This window comes from Lepisma saccharinum, chromosome 11 (assembly GCF_977018435.1).
Source record: "Lepisma saccharinum chromosome 11, izLepSacc3.1, whole genome shotgun sequence".
Classification (NCBI taxonomy): domain Eukaryota; kingdom Metazoa; phylum Arthropoda; class Insecta; order Zygentoma; family Lepismatidae; genus Lepisma; species Lepisma saccharinum.
Genome location: NC_139239.1, coordinates 66,392,207 through 66,417,377, shown reverse-complemented (window position 1 = coordinate 66,417,377; position 25,171 = coordinate 66,392,207). Strand labels below are relative to the sequence as shown.

At 40.5% G+C, this 25,171-nt stretch overlaps 1 protein-coding gene across 2 annotated transcripts in view; it reads left to right on the top strand.

The window, feature by feature from the left end:
* LOC145994877 (vesicular acetylcholine transporter-like) overlaps nt 1-25,171 on the top strand; it is a 201,558-nt gene that overhangs the window by 14,325 nt on the left and 162,062 nt on the right. The gene's annotated exons all lie outside the window — the stretch shown is intronic.

Sequence of the window (25,171 nt, the reverse complement as noted above, 5' to 3'; positions counted from 1 at the left end):
AACTCTGCGAGATATTTTACAATAATAAGTGTTCAATATGTCCACTCTTTTCAACGCCACACTACTCTGCAGTCCAATTCTGCCAACACCCGACAAACCATATCAGATGTGACTGTTAATGGCAGCGGTGATTCGATGTAGCAGATCATTGGGGTCCCTTGTTAGGGATGGTAAATAGACGTTATCCTTAAAGTAAGAAGAAACCGCTTGGTTCAAGTCAGGTGACATTGTTGGCTTTCTCGACAATAATTGAACATAATAGCAGTGGCGCCGCTGTCGGCTGTTTTCACAACTAAGCCTTTGCAACGTTAAAAAAAATCAGCAATTCCAGAAACATGTCAACCTTGATGGTCAAAATTATGTATATGTGAAGAACAATGTTCTGTACAGAGTGGTCAAAAAGTGGGCGTACCCTAATTTATTTTCGACACTGCAATGGTTATAGTATAAATGCTTGATATGGAAACATAGCTGATGGTTCAAGAGTCCAGAACATCGGTATGGAAGATGCTTTGCCGATATAATCCGGGGTCACGTGCGTCAATACATTTTCCACAGCTGATCGTAGCTCTTGCGTTGTGCGATAGCGATTATTTCCGACTCTGTCATTGAATAACCCAGAGAAGTGAGGTCGGGTGTTCTTGGAGGCCAGACTAAGGGAGCTGGGTAATCTTTAGAGCCTCTTCCAATTCACCGCCCGAGAAAGGTCTTATTCAGGTAATGACACACTTGAAATGCAACGTACTCCAGTTGGACACCAGTCGTCAGAAAGTTACTCCGCTACTCCTTTAGTCGGGAACATGAGAATCTGCAAATCATCAGGGCTTGCTGGGTAGAAAAGAAAACACAACACTGTTTTCAAAGTTATATTTCATAATCACTTACCAGTACAACACTAGAACATTCACTACTAACGTTGGTATATTCCCTCACATAAAGCGAAAGTCAAAGAACATAATTAATTGTTTACTTTCAACTTATCGGCAAGAAGAAAACTCGAAAAACCAAAATCTATACTTCAATTCTCTCCGTTTCCAAGTTCTTATTATTTTTCACCTTTAATTGTTTTTCAAACTCAGTCTGTCGTCAGGTGAGAAACATTCAGGTTAGTTCACTTCCTCGGCTGAGATTAGAAAGTGACGTCAACACGAACAGATTTTGACGTATTTATAAACATGTATAAAAGTTGCAACTACAACTGTATCAGTCTAAGTATAATTATCTGTGACAACTTGAACATTATTTGAAATAACAAACATTTTAAAAATCTTAACTTCTTATAAATATAAAATCTTAAACTCTCAGGTTCGTTACAACGTGCGTCAATACATTTTCCACAGCTGATCGTAGCTCTTGCGTTGTGCGATAGCGATTATTTCCGACTCTGTCATTGAATAACCCAGAGAAGTGAGGTCGGGTGTTCTTGGAGGCCAGACTAAGGGAGCTGGGTAATCTTTAGAGCCTCTTCCAATTCACCGCCCGAGAAAGGTCTTATTCAGGTAATGACACACTTGAAATGCGAAGTGTGCCAGAACATGGCACAGAATTCTGCTGTACTACGAAAATGGCGGTCTGGACTCTTAAACCAACAGGTTTGTTCAGGGGCGACGACTTGTCAAAATTATTGGGGGGGGGCTCTGATCACTGTAACAAATTAATGAATGACTCACTCCCTCCCTTTTCTAAGTTTTGGCCTCAGTGTTCGGAATCTCGTAAAAGCCCATGAATTCCTCAAAAATATTGAATTAAAATTTTCATTTACAGTTCGAATGCAAAATGTCAATTGTTCACGGATGGATATGTCACAAGTTTCGTCAACCATAATAGCAAAATATTCCCGACTTTTAAAATCTGCTACTACGGAGCGCAAAACAGATCTCCCTAATATATCAATGATCTCGTTCTGAATGTCATGTGAGAGCCACTTGTAGCCCGAACTCTCCTAGTTCATGCACATCTTCTTTTAAAACTCTTTTTAGTAAAAATGTTAACAATACTCATAATTATAATTATACTTAGTATATGGTAATAATTCATGTGTTTTGCTGTCTATGGTCTCCCCCAAAGTTGATGGTTTAGCGGTCTCAGCCCCCAAAGTTGATGGTATAGAACATTTCAAATGTGTATTTAAAGTTAAGCTCATCTGGCACAATTCAGAGTAAACTTTACAAGAGAAGCAAAATAATACATTAGATTCTCTTAAGCAAAATTATTTGGGGGGCTCTGCCCCCACATCGATAACATTGGGGGGCTCGAGCCCCCCCCCCCCCAGCCCCATGGAGTCGGCGTCTATGGGTATGTTTCCATATCAAGCATTCTGGACCTCCCCGATGGCGCAGTGGTAGCGTTGTCGCCTTGTAATCAACAGGTCTGGGATTCGATTCTCGGTGGAGGCACATAGTGGTTTGGGACCCACTTTAAACCCTAGGTTCAGTCCCTATTAGCTTTACTGTGCATAAAGTGGACTTTAAACACCAAATCGACTACTCCACATATCAAGCATTCACCCATCTTAGTGTCTAAAATAAATGGGGGGTACGCCCACTTTGTGAGCACCCTGTACAACATATTGTTCTTCACTGATATATGATTTTGACCACTAAAGTTGACATGTTTCTAGAATTGTTCGATTGTCACTTCCAAATATTGGATAATACATATAAATTAATAAGGGTCAATTCATACTGTATTGTCCCACTCTTCTTGACCTTTAAGATCATATTAAGCAAGGTCACTCCGAGATCTTTGTACAGGATGGGCGATCAAGGACGGGATATCGATCGATTTAACCATTGTGCTAAACGTTCGGCAATATCTCTTGGCCTGATTCGGGAACATAATTCATTGCAATTTATCGCCGGCGTCCGTCATCAAAATGGCAAAGTGTTAATATTCCGGCAAAGAAACGACGGAAACCACTGGTATATCCACGTCAGAATATTTGAAAGGGGAAGAAGGAGGCAAAATGCCAGCATCGTCATTCTACCGTGAATGTCAGCCCTGCTTCTCTAACCTCCCCATTCTTTCCCTGGGCATTTCTTCCCCTACTCTTCTTCTCAACAATGTTTGGTTTACGCAGGGGCCCTCGTTCCGCTCCAAGGCAAATGGGGAGCAGGGCAAGGACGTGGGGAATCCCCCATTGTTGTCGCAAGAGAAGAACCACGTGGTACATGCGGAGTTCCACAGGGGAATATGCCCCCACCTCTCGAAACCGGAAATAATTGAGTTAGAGTAGGGGGGAGGAAGGGGGGGGTGAGCCACGATGATGAGGCAACAGATGCAGGACCACCAGAATGCATTGGAGTGTCCGTTGCCACTGCGAGCACGTTACAAAATTTAAAGAACAGGAAATTAGATTTCGATGAGCTCAGCACATTCATAACTATAATTGAAGCGTTTGCAAAATTTCGTGTATACTATGTCTCAGTTGCCGCGCACTGTGGCCGAGTGATTAGCACATCGCGCTGCGACGCTAACGGTCCCGGGTTCGAATCCCGCTCGGGCTTGGTTGTTTGTGAATGTCCATTCATCATTTCATCACTCATACCCATCTCCGCAAATTAGCCAAGAGGCACAAAACGCGAAGTAAAATAAACTTAATCAATCAATCAACTATGTCTCAGTTATCTCTGGACCAAGGCCATGCATAGCGGCAGAGAAGGGGATGGGATCGAGTGTGCAGAACGAAGCAGTGTGCTGCGAAGGCTGGTAATTGCAGTCGCCCCTCTCCAAGCAATCCTATTCCCTCTCGCGTGTTCATTGGCGGAGCCATCTCCTGTCACTACTTGCTCAGAGACTTGTTTTCGTTCGCCTGCTCCAGAGAGAGGTGGGACAGTTTAGTTTTCAAACGATGAGGAGTTACCCCTTACGTATAGGCAACGGAGATATGCATCAATCTATGACTGATTGCATACATATCAAGATATATGTGCATCGCTTTTGTTCATTGTAGCTGTGAGAGATTTCAACCAATAACTCTACTGATTGATTGATTGGTTTACTTCACTTCGCTTTTTGTGCCACTTTTGGCTAATTTGCAAAGATGGGGATGAGTGATGACATGATGAAATTGATGAATGGACACTGACAAACATCCATGCCCAGGATTCGAACTCGGGACCCCTGGCGTCGTAGCGCGACGGGGGCCGGCCCAATAACTTGAAAGGTATGTTTCTATTTGTATTTTCTTTATTATTTTCCGTCGCTCTTCTGACACTTAACGGCTAATCGCGACGAGGAGGATGAGTGATTACATGAAAATGGTGAATGGACACTGACGAAAACACTCACATCCAGGCCGGGATTCGAACCCCGAAACTCAGATGGCGACCTCGCAAATGGAAAATTGTTATAGATAGAATAAAAAACATTTTTGCACTTGTAATACAGTCTAAAAACAAGCAATATAGCATCAAACAAACTTTCTGCGTTGCCATTGGAGTCAAACACACAAATTTAAAGTGCTCCAGATTTCAGTTGTTTCATTCTGTACAGTATACATACACATTTCCGATCTATAACTCTAGATTGATACATAAATACGTAGATGAAATCCCATTCTGGAGTTTCTACTACAATGCATTTATCTTTGAAACTGAACTAAAATGGTACAAAATAAGGTCTTGAAGCACAGAAAACGCCTGTAAAAAATACCCTGCAATCGCCAGCCACCCGTAAATATCTAATTCACCAAGTCGACCCAGCTGTTCCGTTCCCTCGCGTGTCAGCCGAAAGAGATATTTTGTTGCCGCTGTACCTGCTCGTTCATGCAGCAGGGTTCACCAGATATGCAAGATTCCCTTTGGTGACGTAGGAAAAAAGAGGAAGAAGGGGTGGAGGGTTGTATTTTGACCCCACGAAGCAAACACGTCCGCAACCCCTCGCAGAGCGCGGCTGCAGTCTGGGTATCTGATGAAAATTTCACACGGTTGATAAATATTTCAGAAGCATTTTCTCTCCCTTCCCCTTAGCGAACTGGTAAGCACGAGCGGCTGGGTTCAGTCGCGCAAGGCACCTTCCGCAAACATTGACTCACTGAGGTGAGAGAATGCGTAAAGGTGGAAAAGCATGATTCACCCTTCCTCACCCTCCAAGCGCACGCGTGGCGTACACTCACCTCACTTAGTACTCCGGCAGTTTGTTTCATTATACAGCATATATTTGCAGAAGATATAATTCAATCTACATGTGTATCAATATACGCTGTATAAATCACAAGTTATTACTAACTTCGTTAACCCTGTACACGCGAGTGAATGTCAAAAGACGACGTGTGAAATGGTGTCGAGACGAGACTTGGCAATCTCTCGTCTCGTCTTTGGTTCTCTGTCTCGTAGCGAGTAGTCGAGTAAGTAATACCTACACACAAAGGCACACGCAGGATTTTTTCTCAGGTGGGCAGAGTAAGATTTCATATCTTGCCCCTCAGCCATAGAACTTCTCTATTTTACCTTGCATTGTCACCATCATCATTGTTTGATTATTTTTATTTTACAAATCATACAATTAAAATTGAGTGAACATAACTTAAAGCTGTTGACAAATTCCGACTTGAGTTACTTAAATAGAAACTGGATTCGCCTTGCTTCTTTCCCATAAACATCTTGTAACGAACGTGAGAGTTTATGGTTTTATATTTGTAAGAAGTTAAGATTTTTTAAATGTTTGTTACTTCAAATAATGTGCAAGTTGTCACAGACAACTATAGTTAGATTGATACAGTTGTGGTTGGAACTTGTGTATATGTTTAGAAATACGTCATAATCTGTTCGTGTTGACGTCACTTTCTCATCTCAGCAGAGGAAATGAACCCACCTGAATGTTTTTCACCTGACGACAGACTCAGTTAGAAAACAGGTGAAGGTGAGAAATCAACAGAAACGTGGTAACGGTTAATGGAATGCCCGAATAGTGTAATTGGTAATTATTTTCGTTTCATTTTGGTGATGAAACAACGTTGAGATGGACCTAAAGGAAATCGGTAGAGATGGAAAAGAGTATATAGATCTTGCTCAAGATAGGGACAGATGGAATGCCTGTGTTGCTGCAGCCATGAACCTTCGGGTTTAAGAAGGCTAGAGAGTTAGTTAGTTACTAGTCTTTATCTTTTTGTACTTTTTCACGATGCATAGATTATCAAGCAGAGACCACTAATTTGCTCTCCATCATGGCACCTATGATCCATGTTTTTACGGTACTGTATTTGTACAGTGATTCAAAACAACAGCGCGGGAATTATCGAACTCACGTGCCGACTTGGGAAATGATTTCAGGATGCGGAACAGTCGAGGAATTCTAAAGCGGTTAATTATTGGTAATTTTGCGCTAAAAGTGTCAAAAATTTCTTCAAATTAACGGTATTCATTGTCGAAGTGCAAAAAACAATCTCTTAAGAGCGGAGGGAATAGTGTGTAAATTTCCAGATTTTCACCTCGTCCGTAAATTTCGAAAGTTTGCCGTCCCGAAATGACGATTTCTTTTCAGTCCCTTCCCAATCCAGACTCCACCAAAACGTTTCGTCATACACATCCGTAGTTACGGTTGTCAAGGTGATGAAAACGCTCTTTCCTTATTTTATTCGACTTGGCATACATACAGTCTGAAGTCGCAGAAAACAAAATTATTTATAATAAAATATCACAACCCGAATCACATTGTCTTTTCTCAGATATCTCAGGGCAGCCTTTGGGCACCCATGCATAAAACCGTCACTACACAAACTTTCTCAGCATATATAGATCATTAAGACAAAAGTAATTTCTTTGCACAACATTTCAACGGAACGAAAAATGTTATTTATACTCAATGTATGCAACCTTGCTTAACAGGTTGAAAGTTTCCACTAAAAATGTATGAGCTACCAAAAAAATTGATCAGAGAGATATCCGCTTGATATGTCTGAATAAAGTGACTCGTTTTCGATACAAAAATTTCAGACTGTCTTGTCTCGATTTTAAAGAAATCCGTCTCGTTTTAACAGGTTTGGTGTCTCTCTCGTTTATATGTTTAAAAGTTTGTTTTGGTACCATCCGTACACGTGATAAACCATCCATATACATGGAAAATAGGACCCCATTTTGTCTGTGATACAGAGATAGCAGGTAAATAGGCAGAGGAAAAGAAATAATGCATATAAATTGATTTGAGAATGGATACATTGGGTCACAATATAAAATTAATTTACATTAATTATATTATTATACATTTTATCATTATTAACTGGCTACTTTCACTGTGGACTTTAGCCCACTGTCGCCCCCCTGGTGGTTACGCTTCTGGAAATCGCAAAGTCTGTTATTTCCTTCCCTCACAAACGTAGATGAAGAAACAGATCGAAAAGAGAGATAGAAACGAAGTTACAGGTTTCGCTCGACAGATGGTGTTGGGGGAGGACAAAAAAAGAGAAGCAAAAACAGGAGGGAAAGATGGCATCAGTTATTCATGGAAGTTCGATCCCTGGTGCATTACGTTTATTAACGGAATGTCACGGCTGCCAACTGTAGCCGGGAAACACACTTTCCAGGACAGTGTTACCAACTTCCTGCAGTAATTGTAATTGACGGATTCGTTTGTCAACTGTCAAGGGTTTGAGAGAGGCTTGCCGTGTCGCAGCTATCGACCTGACATCTTTCGTATCGAGCTGGAAGCCGAGCGTCAGTCTCGCAGTTAATGTGCGGTTGTCAAATTCGTCCACGAAATCGTTTCTCCCCTCCTTGTTTCCAAGTTCTAACTTGTTCCTTTGGCGGCAGGGGTAACAATCGATCAAGGGCCTGTCTCGGAAACTATTTTTGTCTTTCTCTTAATCAGGACAATCTTCATGCGCGGTGTTGAATAGATACATATATGCGAAATAGAAAAATAGAGCTAAGGACAATGACGATGGAGGAAGGACAATATTAGCGTGACGTCACTGAGCATTGTATTTTTCATCCCAAGAAACAACTTTTATAATTGTGTCAGAAGTCATGAAATAAAATTGCGAAGTGTATCGTACATCAATGTAAAGGTGATGTCACACATACCTTACATCGAAGATAGTGAGAGAAAAGGAGTGAAAGAGGAAGAGAAAATGAGAGAAGGAGAAGTAGAAAGAGAGTGATAGAGAGCTAAAGTAAGAATGAAGGAGAGAGAGAGAGAGAGAGAAATTAATAAAGAGAGAAAGATAGAAAGAGAAGGAGCAACAGAGAGATAAAGAGTAACAAAGACAGATAAATAATGAGAGGAGAATGAAATAGAAAGGGAGTAGTAAGAAACAGAGAAAAGATGAAGGAAGAGATAGAAAGAAAGAGTAAGAAATAAAAATATAAAAAGAAAGAGTAGACAGAAAGAGTAAGAGAAGAGGGTAATAGAGATATAAAGAGTAAGAGAATGAGGGTAATAGAAAGGTAAGAGAGAAGAGATCGAAAGATAAAGAAGGATATAGAAATAGTAAGAGAGAGAAAGAGAAGGAGATTGAAGGCGTAAGCGAAATAATGAATAAGAGGAGGATGATAAGGAGCAAGAGAAAGATAGATATGGATATTGAAATAGTAAGAGAAAGAAAGAAAAGGATATAGAAATAAAATAGTAAGAGAGAAGAGAAGGAGATAGAAAGAGCAAAGAATAGATGATAAATAGAGAGTAATAGAAAGAAAGAGAAGGACATAAATATGATATGAGAGAGATAGAGGGATAGAGAGAGTATAATGTAAGAGAGAAAGGAAAAGTGAGAGAGGGAAAAATGGAAAACGTAGCCATGATCACCGAAGCAAAGTCCACCTGAAAATATTTCGTCCTCCCCCAAGCCAACTCAAAAAGAAATTTTCTGACGACGGAAATGCTCCACGAAATTATCATCATTCGATATTGCATGCATGCATAAATTCCACATTTTACGTCAACAATAAACCGAAAACGCTCGAACAAAAAACACTCGCGGAGAAAAGACATCTACGTTAAGCACATGCTCCAAGAAAGAATGCTTCTGCAAATCTTCCACAACGCTCGAAAACAAAGGAAGACTTGGGGAGGAAATTTTCGTCTGACACAGCTCCGTGTTAAAATCTCCCCCAAGGCCCTTGACATGCCCGGGGATGATCCAATGGAAACAATGCACGGGTTATTGACATATTGAACCAAGCTTGTCAATCCTTGTTGAGCTATCTTGAAAAACTCGAGACTCGTGCCTTATCGGTGTTTGCTGCAACATCGCTTCCTCAGACACGGTGAACAATTTCCGCTTTCTCATATATAGATCACTGTTGTTATAGAGTTTCTTTAATGGCGGACACTTCCTTGTGTCTTTCCTACAAGCATTCTTTTAACTCTGCGCTGTGGTTAACCAACTTTGTCCAAATAAAAGGTTAAAGTAAATACAATCAACCTCTTTAACTCTATTTTTCTTCAAGTGACATCTACTGGGTGTTCCATTTATATGTGTACCACTTCCGATTCAAAAGTTGTACTATCCCCCACTCCGGGTAGCGTTGTAAATGGAACACCCTGTAGAATATTTACTCATCCATTGGCGTATAATTATTTAAGGGAAGTTGAAAGATTTTGAAGGGTATATTCCTATCAACCCCCTCCCCCTCCCCTTCCCCATCCTCTTTTGGACAGGACACTGGCGGCAATCTCTTATTAGGCTTCGAAATCTATCTTCTTGGCGCTACAAATTAATTAGTACACAATTTATCTCATGTGGTAGAATCATATGTGTATTTGCATGTTCATATTCAGAATTATATTTTAGGGAACTTGTCGAATCTTCTGTTTACACTCACCGTTTCCTCTGTGTTAAAGAACTCAAAACGTTCAGGAATTGCTTGTGGTAACAACCATTACCTGAAAACGTGAGGTTTCTTAGAGTTGGTGAACTCTCAACTTTCTGAATTGCTTGTGGTAAACATCTTTACCTTGAATCATGGGTTGTCGAACTCAGAATTTCCATAAATTGCTTGTGGTAACAAATATTAGCTGGAGTTCTGGGATTGACAAACTCTGTTCTTTCATAAACTGCTGGTAGTTAATAACAGCTTTGTCGATTCAGAACTTTAAAAAAATTCTTGTGGTAACGAAGACAATTTGAGGAACTGGTGTTACAGTTGGCGAACTCGCGACTTTCAGAAAATGCTTGTGTTAACCAATATTACCTTTGATCATGATGTTTTCTAAAGCTTGACGAACTCAAATGTTTCAGAAATTATTTCTTGGTACGAACATTACCTCGTATCCTGGGATTGGAGAACTCAGAAATTTGAGAAAGTTCTTGTGGTGACGACCATTACATGGGCTTTCTTAAAGTTGGCAAACTCAATTCCCGCTACCTTCTCAAGATGAGGGGAACAAAAATCGAACGTAGGAACTCCAGGGGAGTAGGCGGTCGCGTGCAACAAATGACCTGCCCGTCACGCACAACAACCGAATCGATACCAGGTTCTCTAAGGTGAAGTAGATGTGTTTGACCTTATTTCACTGGACGTTCGTGCTTCAAGTGGCGCGCTTTGTAGGAGATGTCGATAGCACAGTACTTCTTAAAAAGCCCCTTTCCCCGTATTACCCACACCTTCTGGTAACAGTCAGATATGGATTTTCTTGTTCGATTGCGGCTATTTCTGTGTCCGTACACCACCCTCATTAGTGCGTAGTGTAGTCTTAGTGTCGAAAGATATCGTTGAGCTCTGACAAACCGCTGCACTTAACGCCGTTGAGTGTGGTATTAAGGGTGATTATGCATGGCATTTGGAGAGGAAACGCGTGCTGTTGTATTGCGTGTTTGCATGCTACTCCCACGCATATTTTTTTTTCGGGGGGCGGTTCTTTTGTTGCTTGGAAAGTTTCTGCAATCGAGCTCTCCATTGTAGTTCCTTATCTGTACCACGTTTATTGTTAGGACATTGCAATCAGCTAACTACGTCACGTGCGCATCACACACACTAATGCTAATTGCTGCGAGCTGAAAATACGCTTGAAATTTGATTCGGGAGAGATTTGGTGGGTTCAGTTTAAAGAGTATAGATGTCACTAGTGGTCAACGTATTTTGAAGCAAATTGAACCACTGCCCAACTTATCCCCCATTAGTCCGGATTAACGAGCTTTTACTGTATTTGAAATGAGTGCATAACGATGACATGAGCCCCAAATGCTTTATGTGTTCCAGAATTGTATCTTTTAAAGGTGGTCAAGACTCTTGAAGAGAGTCATTGTTCTTTTTAATTTTAATATATATTTTTTAATACTGCACAAGATGTAGCACAAGATTATGCAAATTGAAAGCTACATAATCAGTTCTAGAATGGAATAGTATACACTCCTCACAAAAAGTTTGTAACATTGTTACATTAGACAACAGGTGATAGATACGGCCTTGGAATGCAACAACACACGGTTCTCGTCGTTTCGCTGACATATGTCACCCGTCTATCACCTATTGCCTTAATTTAACAATATTCCAAACTTTTTATGGGGAGTTTACGAGTCAAAAACGTTCCTGCATCACTGTAAGCAGACAAAAGACCTATAGCTCCATAAGAGCCCGTGTGAATTGTGAAAACTGCAAGTGACGTTAAAAAAAATATTATGCAAAACTGAACCTTTATTGAGTTTCATATAAATATTTTCTTTGTCGACGATCATCCTTTTTAAAATTCTACTGTACAGCACTCATTGTTAATCTATCGTGTCCCGACATTGTTACTCAGGTTGAAATGAAATTAAGCTTGCAATGTAATATATTAAAAGCATTTTCGGTATCGAATTACCTACAGATTTAAACCGGAGAACAGTTGCCTGTCTGAAGCGCAAGGACGCAAATATCGTGCTACACTTAGCTTAGCCTGACCAGCCCTATTTCCGGCATGTGTAGGAATTTCTTCGTAAAGCCCCTCTGACGTTACGCTGCTGACCAATAGCCACCTGGGGGCAACCCTTATTGTGAAGAACGCCGGAGCATGGTGCATATCACATCACCACTGTGGACGAGATCTGGAATGTATCTGGTATATTTTCTGACCTAAGGTTGGCAACATTGTACGCTTCTAACTTCCGCTCCTACCAGACACTTCTCTCCCCCCGTACCTGCTATCCAATTTTCTCCCCATATCCAATAACGTTTTCTCAGCAAAACATGGTTTTCTTTCGCCGCTACACACGAACGTCGTGTCACAAGCATTGACGGAAAGCCCGAGAAAGGAAATGGACGAAAATGAAAGAGGAAGGAAGGTGGGATGTAATCGACGTAAGTAAGTTTCGATAAAAGGGGATCTTAGAAAGGAAGGGAATATGGTTCGTTTGAAAGATTTTCAAAAGTTTGTTCCAGAAGTAAAAAAAATATTGAGAGTGATGCTGCGAATTCTGGCTAAGTTGGTGCTGGAATCAAGAAATCGTTCATCAATATGATACCTGGCCGAAAATTCCAATTGTGTGAGGAGAGAAAGAGAGAAAGAAGGTAAGAAAGTGAAAGAGGGGCAAAGAGGAGATGAATTCTCTTCCCTTCCGTCTTCCCCTGTAAATTTTCTCTTTCTCGCACACACATTCTCCCACTCTCTATCTCTCTCTCTCTGGTCTTTTCCTATCTCTCTCTTTATCCTTTCCCCTTCCACTCCCCGTATCATCTTTTCTCTCTCCCTTTTCCTTTCCCTCTCTATCCCTCTACCCTTTCCCTTTCATTCTCTCTATCCTTTTCGTTTCTCTCTCTCTCTCTCTTTATCCTTTCCCTTCTTCTCTCTCTTTATCCTTTCCCTTTCTCTGTTTATCCTTCTCTCTCTTTATCCTTTCCCTTCTTCTCTCTCTCTTTATCCTTTCCCTCTCTGTTTACTCTTCTCTCTCTTTATCCTTTCCCTTCTCTCTCTCTTTATCCTTTCCCTCTCTGTTTACTCTTCTCTCTCTCTCTTTATCCTTTCTTCATTTTTCCCTCTCTCTGTTCTGTTTATCCTTCTTTCTCTCTCTTTATCCTTTCCCTCTCTCTCTGTTTATCCTTCTTTCTCTCTCTTTATCCTTTCTTTCTTCATTTATCCTTTCTCTCCAATTGTCCTTTCAATCTTTATGCTTCCCTTTCTCTCTCTCTCTCTCTCTCTTTCTATCATTTTCATCTTATCTTTTTCCTTTCTCTATCATTTCCATTTTTCTCTCTATCCTTTTCCTTTTTCTCTCTCTCTTTATCCTTTCCCTTACTCTCTCTCCTTCTCCTTTCTTTTCTTTCTCATCCTTTCCCTCTCTCTTTCTCTATACTTTTATACTTTCGCTTTCTCTCTCTTTCTCTCTGATCTTTCCCTCACGATTTGGCCTTTCCCTTCTCTATCTCTCTATCATTGACATTTCCCCCTTCTCTCTCTTTCCGTGTTTAGGGAAGGAATAGGAGAGAGAGAATAAGGGACACTTATCCTTTCCTCTCCCATTATGTTCCAATGTTTCCCTTTCCTTGCCTCTCTCAATCTCAATCTATGTCTGTCCTCTTTCGCGTTGCTATCTGTGTGTTCACGCGCACGCAAAGATTCATACATATAAGTGTCATTAACAATCGTTAATAATAAATAGTGTTCAATAAATTTCCTGATGGAACTTTCTTTGTATACGTTTTCCTAAATATCGGGCTAACCACCTTTACACCTTAGAGTGAGTCTACAGTAAAACATGAACAGCAAGCGAACACTTTCCACTGTCCCTGAGGAAGATTGCTTTGTGTCCTTGTATTTTTTATATCGATTGATTGATTTGGTTGGTGTTTTAAGTCCACTTTATGCACAGTAAGGCTAATCGAGACTGGACTTTCAGTTTAAAGTGTGGTCCGAACCACTATGTGCCTCCACCGGCTATCGAACCCGGGTCTCCTTGATTACAAGGCAACGACGAGTGAGTCTATAAGACTGAGCATATAAAGAACGTAAGAAAAAAACTATTGGGTACTGTTAGTGATGATTCATTTGGCACTTCAACCTTACCTTTGACCGTACGAATATGTGAACTTATTCCTTCTTTTTAATAACATCCGATTACGATATTAACGTGAAGCAGCTGACGTCACCACCTAGGCTTGATTATTAGCATAGTTCCTCAGAATTTCCTCTTGACTCCCCCCTGACCTTCAATCTAGGACGAATTAGAAGCCGATCGACTCAGATTCATTTCGATACCAGCAGGACACCGCCTTTGATCTTTCTGCAAGTGACAGGCCTAACAAAACGTGGACCAAGCCTCTAATCACCAGCTCGCGTCCCCCTTCGTTTCCCCTCCCCTTCTTTTTACATTCTTTCAATCGCTCTGCCCTCCTGTACCGTGCAGATTCTCTGAAATCAGTGATTGCTCAGTGTTGCCATATGTTGCAATTTTTTTCTCCGTTCAGGTTTTGGAAATTGTATCGTGTGATTTGAAAGAAATAAGTTGTAATTAAAATTTTATTTTAGGGAAAATACGATTCGCGTTATTTTCACGTCTCATTTCTATTCTATCCTTCGAAATGAGCTGTCGTGATTGAATGCTTGATTTTTGAAACCGTTGGTTAGATGTCTGAATCAGTAGATCTATTGTGGATAGTGCTACTGCAAAAATCCTCCCCCCTACAATAATAACAAGCGTACAATCTCAAAGCCTCTATAATTTGAAACTACAATATTTAATAGTCTAATAATTAAGCTTACACTTTTTATATGCTTCATATAATCAAGTAATGCTTTGTGACCAAAATATGCCATTAAATAAACCTAAGCATAATTCTTCTATGCTTCATAAATTAAGTCTTTAAATTTGTGCCTAAAAAATGTGTCGCTTCGGAAATTTCATGCCTGTAACACCTATTTCGCAATAAGGCCTCCCCGATGGTGCAGTTTTAGCAGTCGTCGCCTTGTAATCAAGGGTTCGATACCCGGTGGAGGCACATAGTGGTTCGGATCCCATTTTAAACTGTAGGCCCAGTCCCAATTAGCCTTACTATGCATAAAGTTGATTTAGAACACCAAACCAATCAATCAATCAATAAGTCGAAGCTATATTTTGTGACTACAAACAATATGCAACTACCGTAACTCTAAGCTTTTTCACCTTCTACACTTCATAAATTAAAGTCATCTTTTGTGATCAAAATATATTCCAATTAATCTATGCTTCATAAACTGAAGTCATATTTTATGAACAAAATATGCCGCTCAATATACCTAACCTTACCAAAGACGTATTCAGGGGGTCCAGGGGGTATAAATAATGAAACATTTATTCGTTTGGCCGTTGTTATATAATTTCCTCTTAACTTATTGCAAGACAAGGATTATATTTGGATCATACGGCTTTGAAGGACACGAAGGACGTTTTTCGGGGGTTGGGCCCCCCCTCCCCGAAAGACTTATTATATATGAAAATTAAATAATGAAAATACTCGTTTAGCATTTGTTGTATAATTTCCTCTGAACTTATTGGAAGACAAGGATTATATTGGGATCATACGGCTTTGAAGGACATTACAAAGAAGAATTATGTACACTACTACTCAAAATAATATGCATAAGATATTAATCAGAAACTTACTTTTCTCCAACTACATGTAACATCATTATTGATATTCGATAAATATTCAATTATTCATCTATTTGACATTAATTCATTGCCAGGGCACTTGTTTTTATGTAAATTATTCTGATCTTAACTACAGGTAAGCTACGTAATGAATATGCGCCGTTACAGTCTTTTTACCTATTCGTGTAATAATAATATAATATTAATTTATGTATGGTAATTAGTATTAATTTGATTTAATATAATTATTTTAATTTAAATATTATTATTATTGTTATTCCTGAGACATTTGGTTCGGACCCCCCCCCCCCCGAAACATATTTCTAGATACGTGCTTGAACCTTACATATTTTATGTTTCATAAATTGAAGTCATATTCTGACTACAAAATTGCCGCTACAATAATGTTATGCTTGTAACATCTATTCCTCAATAAGTCGAAGCTACATTTTGTGAATACACAAAATATGCTCCTACAATAAATCTAAGCTTACACCTTCTATGCTCCATAAATTGAAGATATATTTTGTGATCATAATATGCCACTCCAGTAAATATACTGAAATCATATTTTCTGACTACTATACTGATCGCGGGCCCAACTGGCGGCTGACCTACACCTGTCCACCAATCGTCTTAAGGGTGTGTGACTCGATGGGTGTAGATATCCTCAGTTGCGAAGTAAAAGCTGTAGGGGTAACATCGCTCTCCCGTTACAAGGTTGCCAAGCGTGCGTCTTTTTTTGTCAGTTCTTTTTATTAGCTTGTTTGTACAGTGTTTGGGTGTTTTGTGTACCGATTTTCCGTGCTTTGTGCACTATTGTATAAATTTTATCCAGTAACGGCGCTGGTCAACTCTCTCTCTCTCTCGCCGTTTTTACAGTACGTTGGCAACATTGTGTATCCGACGCTCATTTGTTTCGTCCCGCCAGCTGCCTTGTGACTCGAAAATGCCCGATGTCAGTAGAAGAGAATTCAACTGATCGCTGATTCGTTGTTTCCCAGCCGCCAGATAAAAATGCGAGCGATATAGTCATTTCTTTTTGGAGCTGTACGTGCCCCCGTGTCTCTCCCGCTAAATCCGCCAATACCAATGAGCACAAGCAACTGCTGCTCGCTGACATGGCAGAGACAATGCTCAAAAGTGTGATCCAAAGGAGGTGGAGGGGGCAGCAAATCCGATCCCCTCGCATAGCAACAAGAAGGTGCGCCCACGCTTGACAAGTATGTCAGTGAACCTCAGGTGTCTGAGGCCACCGTACTGCTCCACCGCGTGGGTCGAAACTTATAAAAAATTTAACGCTGCACTCGGCGACGTGGAAGGGGGGCGGGTGGGGGTAGGGGAAGTCACGTGCAATGGCGTCGTCGTAGTAAAAGAGAGGATCGTTAAAATCACCCTTGGAAATACAGTCTGATTACTGATGGTTCATAATCCGTCCTTTTACAGCCAATCTGCCCGCGGACTTTCTTGATTAAAACCAGCTACCTTCGAGTGGAAGGCTTTGAAGGAGACGGTGTTAATTTTGGAAGCAGGTTATTGCAGCCGTAATGTTTTTTTTGTTTCCCTAAGTGGGAATGGGGACCTTTGAGGTTTTGCGGCAGTCTGCTTTGAAGGTGTTGTAAGTAAGCACATCTCCAGCTTCGGTGGTAGTAGTTACTAATCCCATACTAAACGCACAACCATGAAAATTGACGGCTGGGCAGAATTGCGCTGTTGCCACATATGGGAAGATCAAAGCGAGAGCGGGAGAAAATTCGCTGGTTCCGCGCACTGTGTGGCAACGTCAACCGCTGCCTAGTTCGAGCGTCAGACCGACCTCTCTCCGGGGCACTCTTGTGTCATCCCTGACCTTTAGAGCAAATACTGTCAGTTTGTATTACATGGATTCAAAGACCAATTCCACAACGAGATCTTTTATTCTCTTAAACCTTCGAACGGCGCGAACTTTTGCCATCCGCCTAATTTCATGGCCTTGCGTTTAATCGCTAATTATGTCAGTGATTCGTAAGATTTGCAACAGTATTCCATGGTGCAACTAGACCTTTAGTCTGTCCAGACGGCTTAGCCTCGCTAGTCTCCAAGAATGCAGTCCAGGGTGTACTGTATCGATGAGAGGTTGACATATGGGTGCTTGCAGGAAAGTCGACTCATAGCCAGTAGAGGAGAAGGTCTAAATATGGGCGAAGGTTTATATATGGGTTTTGGAGTTATCAGCGCTGCCGGGTGCTGCAGCCTGGCAGAGGCTATTGGAACTGATTACCTGTCAAGTACAAAGATTGCGGCGCCAATTCCCAAGAGAATGTGGTGGTTACTTTCGGCCTTGGACGCTGTTATAGAATTGCGACCTCCGAAAACTTTTTGCAGTTATGTCTTAATTCAGCGTTTTCTGAATTCTCATCTGCTATGTATTGGTTATGATATTAGCGGTTCATAAAACAAATGTGGGCTTTTATAATGCCATGATTTGTTTGTGAAATATGTACCACAAAGAGCGAAAATAAATTGAAGAAGAAAAATAGCATGATGATCTAAATATGGGCTATGACATGAGGTCTAATGTTGGGATCACATTTTCAACAAATACTTGGATGTTTTTCTTAATTTCGATTTATCCCATTCCGCGTGATTTTCAAAACAACAGATTATTCATTAATATGAATTTTATAATGTTTTAGCAATAACTGACTGTTTTTTTAAAATTTTAAGAGCTTTTTATGATATTGCCACTAGTAGCCCATATTTAGACCACAATTTTGAAATACATCATTTCACCATTTTTTGGAAATTGCTTTTTTTAAAAAAAGAATGGAGACCTTCAATACTTTAGCATGCTATTAAATTTAAGTATATATTTCATAGATATGCTTTTTAAAGGCAGGTGCTTGATATATTACTTTTTTCCCCTCCGAAAATGACAACATAAAAAGGGGGGACCATATTTAGACCTTTTCCTCTATAATTCTCTGTTGGGCTCATGTTGTGTTCTGTCCATGTGTATCTTGATTGCACATCATCCATTTGATTCTATCTCCATTCATACTCATCGTCGCGATTGGACAAAATCGGCAGAAAAGCGAAGTCAAGTAAAAGAAATTAATCAATCGATACATAGAAGCACCAGACAATGGATACAGCCCAATTACCAAGGCATATATTGGTGTCTGAATTGCTGCTTGCACATATCTTTGTTCCCAAATTACAGTTTTCAGATATATCCATGCCAGCTTATACTTTTGAAATATCCAATTAACGTTTTTAAGGTAATTGAATTTATTTGAATAACTGTTGTTAAATCCACTTTATGCACAGAAAGGCTAACCGGGACTGGACCACTGCCCACCAGGTATTGATCACGACGTTAACACTAAGCCATCGGGGAGGACCTTTTCTTTAGGCCGACCACCGTGGCAAAGTGATTATCACACCGCATTACGACCCCAGAGGTCGGCCTGGGTATGAGTATGCTCTGTGAATGTATCTTCATCAAATTCATCATATCATCACTCGTCTTCATCTAAACGCTTAGCCAAAAAGTGGCAGAAAAGCGAAGTAAAATAAGCCAAATGAATCAATCAACCTTTTTAAAAAGATAAATCTGCACCCAAAGCTGTTTATGAAACATACAGACCAATTGGTTGATTGATTTGGTTTCTTAAGTCCACTTTTATGCAGAGTAAGGCTAATCGGGACTGAACCTACAGTTTAAATTGGGATCCGAGCAAGTATGTACCTCCACCAGCGATCGAACCCGGGACCCCTTGATTACAGAGCGACGACGCTACCTCTGTGCCAACGGAGAGGTCCTACATACAGACCAAGATTTAGCTCATCTTCTCAAGTTCAACCCACACATACACGCGCCCACACTTGATGCACCGAAGCGAGATCGTACAATCTTCTGGCGTTGCCTCCCGAGGGACTCTGCAACGTCTCAGCCAACTTCACGGTTCCTTCGCCTGCGAGGGAAGGGACCCCAGGGGCCAGCCGAGTCATCACTCACGACATGCGGGCGTCGGTTCCAATGGTCGCACGCAGGGCCCCTGGGGGGCAACGGGGGCTCATTTTGGGGCTCTTGGAAAAGAGGCCCTTGAAGGGTCGTGCGTCACAGCTTAAGTTTCCTGCGGCAAAATAAGATTTTAAGTTTTCAGAGCGACAAACAAAGTTCAGTGACTCGGTGAACAGTAATGGTTGCCTGAGAAAGTTGAATTCTCGGCTCCTCTTTGGGGGCCTCCTGATGACGTAGTGGTAAGTAACATCGTCGCCTTGTAATCAAGGCGTCACGGGTTCGATGGCAGGTGGAAGCAGATAGTGGTCAATACCCACTGCAAACTGTAAGTCCAATCCCGATTAGCCTTTATGTGCATAAAGTGTATTGAAAACAAAAACTCAAAACTTCATTTTTCATTTAAAAGTGTCTAACTTTAGATCTGATGTAGATTTCAGGCTGAAAATTTACGCATATGCATCTAAGATGCGGTATGCTGTTCGGTAAAAGATTCATGAAAATCTGAGGCTACGTATTTATACTTTCCAAGTTCGAAGATCAAGGTCCAAAGTCACGATTTCAAGGTCCAAAGTCACGATTTCAAGGTCCAAAGCCAAGATTTCAAGGTCCAAAGTCAAGATTTCAAGATCAAATGTCAGATTCCAGGGTCAAATTTCAAGGTCAAATGTCAGATTTCAAAGTCAAATGTCAAGGTCGAACTATCGAAGTTGTCTGAAATACGATACATGACACGGAAAGCTTCATCCAAGTTCTTTAAAAGGACACCACAATCAATATCCTATCGGTACTTGAGATCTTATAATTCAAGAACAGAGCAAACTCTGAAAAAAAAACGAACTGAAAGAATTTCCTAACGCCACCTGGATAAATTACTGCAGAAAAAATCCAGCTGTGACTTCCATTGAAAGAAATGATCCATCACAAAGAACGAGAGAGAAACCCTTGCAGAGAATAAAAGAGATCTTTTCCTCCGATGGACCACATTGTTTGGCCACTTGTCCCTTATTTGTCCGTCGCCCTCGCAGTATTTGTTCAACCAGAGATCTTGCTGCTTTCGCAAATCGAAACGATCAAGAGCCGGTAAAGAAAGAAGGAAGGAAGCTTGGGGGAGATGGGAGGCAAGGATGGAGGAGGACGGGAAGAGAACATTCAAGAAGCAGCAGCAGGATCATGAATCTCTAGCTTCGATGGCCACAACCGTGTCACTGTTCTTCATGCGTTCGAATTGAAGAAAATGCAGACAGAGCTTCAATAATTTCTTTCCACATTTACAGATATTTTAAGTGTTATAACTACAAAATATGATTGAGTTCTAAAAACCTTTTATTGCTAGTTACCGTTAAAATTTAGCAGAGAATTATTATTTCCTACACAGAAAAAAGTTTATTTGGAATAACCAGAAATGGTTTCCTTGAACTTCGCTTACTTTGCTAGAGGTAAGCTTCCTCGGCGTTTCCTGTGAAAACTCATTATTCCACAATATTCTGAGCAAGTCCTGACAGGATCTTTATTCGTTTACCGGGCGAGGAATGTTATGTTCTAATGGTTATGAGTCCAGATGTCACACCCTCGTTAGCCTGCAAAATGTATTCCCGGGTGTACTACGTGGAAGAAAGGCTGGCATTTGGGTGGCTCCAGAAAGGATACCCCTTGCACAAGTACGTATGTAAGGTGGAATCGCAGGTTTTGGGCCTCCCCGGTGCCGTAGTGGTAACGTCGTCGCCTTGTAATCAAGAAATGACAACCTTTCTATTCAAGAAACTGAAGTTGACTTCAGGATGGCTGAGTTGTTAGCGTTAAGCGCTACGAAACCAGTGATCCAAAGTTCCATCCTTGATCAAAGCATGGATGTATGTATCATTTGTGCCATCATTCCTGCTCACGGTAGGTAGAAAAGCTCCTCTTGCGACAGTATTATTCACTGCAATAGAAGAACAAAACACCCAATTCTTAGCATTTGGCCTACTGTGTTGATCTTTACGGACACCCAATACATTATGTGCATATGGACTAGCGTTGCTTGCGCGCAGATACACATCGCTGGCGGTAATTGAAAAAATAGCAGGAGATTGGATGTAAGACAAGAAATGTAATACCAAGAGGGAGAAAATCACTTTGTGCCTCTTGGTATTGCAGACCAACAAAAAAAGAAAAAACATTCTTCCGTTTGCCTGTGTGTGGTCTGAATTGTAACAAACAGGTTGAAAATAAATCAAAAAATAAAAATGTCAGCAATATTGAGTCTGTGAACATGTTTGTCCTACGTGTCACACAGTTGAACAGCTTTTGTAGACGCCGTCTCTCTCTTGGAGAACTCAATCAAAGGCACATGTCACATTCAGAACGCAACTCGGTCGAAACTCAATTACACTTTCTGCAATGTATTTACTTCTCTTCCATCATTCTATTTCCCCTCTGCCCACCTCCATCCCTTCTCGCCCCTCACCCCCTCTCTCTAGAATTCTCCCTTCCCCATTTTATCCGACGTCAGGACAGGACCCAAATTCTTATTCGCTCAAAGAGCCGTTGCAAAAATATGACTTGAAAAATATCGAAAAAAATAAACGAAATAATTCCTCTTTAGTGACCAAAGATTTTACATGATCACGTTCCAAATCAATCTTTTTTACCTTCCTTTCTTACCCATTTCCTTCAATTTTAGTGTTCATCTTCTTCCCTTACGGTATACTTTACATTTAGCGTCCATTGTCTCTCTTTTTAGTATCGATCTCATCTTGTTTAGCTACTACTGAAAATTTAGTGAACTATTTCTTCATTCACTTAGTACCGGTTTCCCCAAATTAGCTATTTTGTGCATGAAGATGTTGGAAAATTGGCATTTTTAGACAGCAAAATTATCCAAAATCTGTAATTTGGCCAGAATGATTTTCGAAAATCTGTAATTTGGGCAGTGATTTTTGAAAGATCTTTATTTTGGAAACAACGAGTTTCGAAAATCGGTATTTTAGTAACAACTGTTTTCGAAAAACGGTATTTTAATATCAACTGTTTTCGAAAATCGGTATTATGCATGCAAAGATTTTCAAAAATCGATATTTTGGACAACGATTTTTGAAAATCGGAAATTTGGAAATCATGATTTCTTTAAAAAATAATTTTCGAACAAAGCGATCTCTAAAAATCAGTAATATAGTAACAAAGATTTTGGAAGTCAATGTTGTGTATGAACAGTTTTAGAAATTATTATTTTGGTCAGCGCACTATCTCAAGAGCACTTCTTAAACATTACAAATATACCTTCATTCTGCGGTATGTTTGATACGCTGCCGAAATTTTGAGTAGAATCCTCGCTGCATGCTACACATCATAAATTAGAACTATCAGCAGATATGCCTAGAATCCTAGTCATTTTTAACAATCTAAAAAAGAGAAGAAGACATGACAATAGGTACAAACTTTCGAACAGCGCAACAGAAACTGCTTGTTACTAATTAAATCAAAAAGGAGTGCAGGCAATGAAAATTTATGACCCCATATGACGTGGGCGTATTGGTTCACACGTGATGTTCCGACATAAACATCGAATCATTAATCTAGATTTCAGGGTTATCCGTTCGACTCTTGCAACCATGAAACAAGATTAAACATACGCTGTTTGCAGTGTTGGCATGTCATAACTCGTTGACGAGATGATTCTTATTGTGTGGAAATATTACATATATATTATGCAATAGAATGGCGGGGTTGGAAAACTGAAAACTTATACATTTTCACCGAGGGATTTGACTTAGCCACCCCGAAATGAAATCGCAAACACGCTACACCTTCAACATGCATGATACAAAGCTCAAGTATATAAACATGAGAAATACTGTCCGATCGCGGTAGGCGAGTCTTGCTCGAGAGGACGAATCTACACGCGAAAGGGGAGGTAGGTAGAAACATGAACGAAACAATGCTGAAGGTTTCAGATAAGTATTTCGTCTGTACGCGTCCGGGTGTTGTGTTTGTGATTGCTGTTACAGCTCGTAACGTCCTCTCTTAACGTATCTTGCCTCGGACATTACTATGTATGAAGCTTCAATGCTGTTTAAGCAGCAGATGATTTTCATGGAACCTGGTTCCCGTATTAGTTCCACTATTTTGCCACTGGACTCGTCCACTTAGCGCATGCGCAAAGGCGTCAATGGTAGTGACTAACGCAGACGGACTGTAATACTTTCGTTGTTGTGTGTACGATATACTTATTATTTCTGAAAATTGTATAGTATAGCTTATCTGTCCATGTAGAAAGAAATATACAGAATAGGTGGAATCGGTAAGGTGGAGGTGAAAAGTAACAGAGAGAGAGAGAGAAAGAGAGAAAGAAATATAAGAAACAGATTATGGGACAAGAAGAGAGATAAAAATAAAATAAAGAGAAGGCCATAAGATAATAAATTAAGTTAATTTTTCGTATATATTTGATTATACGAGGGTAGTACGATTTTTCCTTCCTCCAAGAACAGGGGTGGTGGTTACGTAACCTCCACTTGACTTTGTGCCTGTGCATTCTAGAAGCCTAACTGGCCAGCTTCAACTTCTTGCAAGGTAGAGATCCGGTTTAAGACAGAAGCTGTACTTTGTCGCAATACGTACTGATCCCTTGGCTATTCATGATGAATGAATGTATCATTTTGTTACCATTACATCTGTCATGTACACTGTCCGATGTGGACATTTGTCACTTCTACAATCATGGTAAACTGAGCGTTTTGTTACGAAATAATTGCAAGACGTTATAAAAGTCCCTGCAATATCTACTCCTCCTCCTACACAACAGAATGCTATAACAAGAGGGTATATCCAAGGTTGCATGTCCAGTGTAATACGTATAAACTTTAAGAATTTCAACGTTCATCAATTAATCCATAACAATGCTATGTTTCTCTTGGGTGTAAACAACACCCTCTGATTTATTGGTTACAGATTTCTAACGACTTGCTAATAAAGATGATCAGTATAAGTAGAAGGTGAGGGTTGGAGCTGGGCCACCCCAGATTTAAACATGGCAAAACCTCACAATTTTCATCGAAAATGCGACCAATTTTTTCCTTTCGAAGGCATGAAATGCATGCAAAATCACACCTTTTTAGCGGTCAAATGGCCTGTTTTTCTTTTTCTGGCATTCCAGCTCGCCCTCCCGAGACGGGTCTAGGTCATTACCTATTTATGGGCACCCTATCACCCTACATCGTGTCAGGCTCACCTACTTGTATCATAATTAATTAGTATAGAAAGTAAAAAAAGTAAAGTGCTCGCCTGTGCTATGCACCACGCCGTGAAGGGGGTGTGGGGTTAGGGCCCCACACTATCTTGATCACGGCCGAAGGTAGGGGTGGTGTGATCAGCACCACGCCTCTGGCCGCCTTTACCCCCCAGAGTTTCCTCCAGGTACCCACTTTATACGACGCTGGGTGGGCGCCGGAGCCGCTTGAACAGGTGGAAAAAATCCCGGTTCTCCCCCGCCGGGGATCGAACAGGGATCTCTCGCATGGTAGTCAGACACCCTAACGATTGAGCTACCGCGGCCATTAATTAGCATTTGAATCGTAATTGATTACACAAATTTTCACGTTTGCTAAATAGCCAAGTTGATATAACTTTTACAATTATTTTTATCTTGTCTGTAATTTACTCACAAAATGTCTTCTTTTATTGGTTACAGAAAGTGCCTTATAATG